The sequence below is a fragment of the Rutidosis leptorrhynchoides genome, chromosome 10 (assembly GCF_046630445.1).
Source record: "Rutidosis leptorrhynchoides isolate AG116_Rl617_1_P2 chromosome 10, CSIRO_AGI_Rlap_v1, whole genome shotgun sequence".
In the NCBI taxonomy this organism is placed as follows: Eukaryota; Viridiplantae; Streptophyta; class Magnoliopsida; order Asterales; family Asteraceae; genus Rutidosis; species Rutidosis leptorrhynchoides.
The window spans coordinates 99,475,618-99,476,483 of NC_092342.1; the positions used below are offsets into that span (position 1 = coordinate 99,475,618).

General features: G+C 40.1%; 1 non-coding gene across 1 annotated transcript; it reads right to left on the reverse strand.

Annotated features, from left to right (window-relative positions):
- Window positions 1–512: 512 nt before the first annotated feature.
- On the reverse strand, window positions 513–619 carry LOC139873738 (small nucleolar RNA R71). Its single transcript, XR_011767463.1, has one exon. It is a non-coding gene; the product is annotated as a small nucleolar RNA R71 (small nucleolar RNA).
- Between the last annotated feature and the right edge of the window lie 247 nt (window positions 620–866).

Genomic DNA, 866 nt, shown 5'->3' on the forward strand with positions numbered 1-866 from the left:
GTACTTCAGTTCAAATTTCCGATAATCCATTTTTTGAACCCAACCTCACAATTGAGAATCCGGAGATTGCTGAGGAAGAAACCATTAAATCAGAAACCTCTAGTGATTCGGATACAACACTTTCAATCATGGAAAATCTAGAACCTCTAAGTATGGAAGACCGAATGAGAGCCAAACGCACCGGCCAAGGTCATGCAATTACTCAACCAAACATTAATGCACCAGATTATGAAATCAAAGGACAAATTCTACACATGGTAACTAATCAGTGCCAATATAGTGGTGCGCCGAAGGAAGATCCAAACGAACATCTTCGTACGTTTAATAGGATCTGTACACTATTCAAAATCCGATAAGTTGAGGATGAACAGATCTATCTCATGTTGTTTCCCTGGACTTTAAAGGGAGAAGCCAAAGATTGGTTAGAATCGTTACCTGAAGGGGCGATTGACACATGGGATGTTTTAGTTGAAAAATTTCTTAAACAATTCTTTCCGGCATCCAAAGCCGTGAGACTTCAAGGAGAAATTGTTACGTTCGCGCAAAAGCCAAATGAAACATTATATGAGGCATGGACAAGATTCGGAAGGATGTTGAGAGGATGTCCTCAACACGGTTTAGACACTTATCAAATAGTACAAATATTCTACCAAGGTGTCAACGTTGCTACACGGAAAGACATCGACATAACAGCTGGTGGTTCAATTATGAAGAAAACCGCAACTGAAGCTTACAAAATTATTGATAACACAGCCTCCCACTCTCATGAGTGGCACCAAGAAAAAGATATCGTTAGATCATCTAAAGCGGCTAGAGCCGATTCTAGCCATGACTTTGATTCCGTTTCCGCAAAAATAGATGCTTTC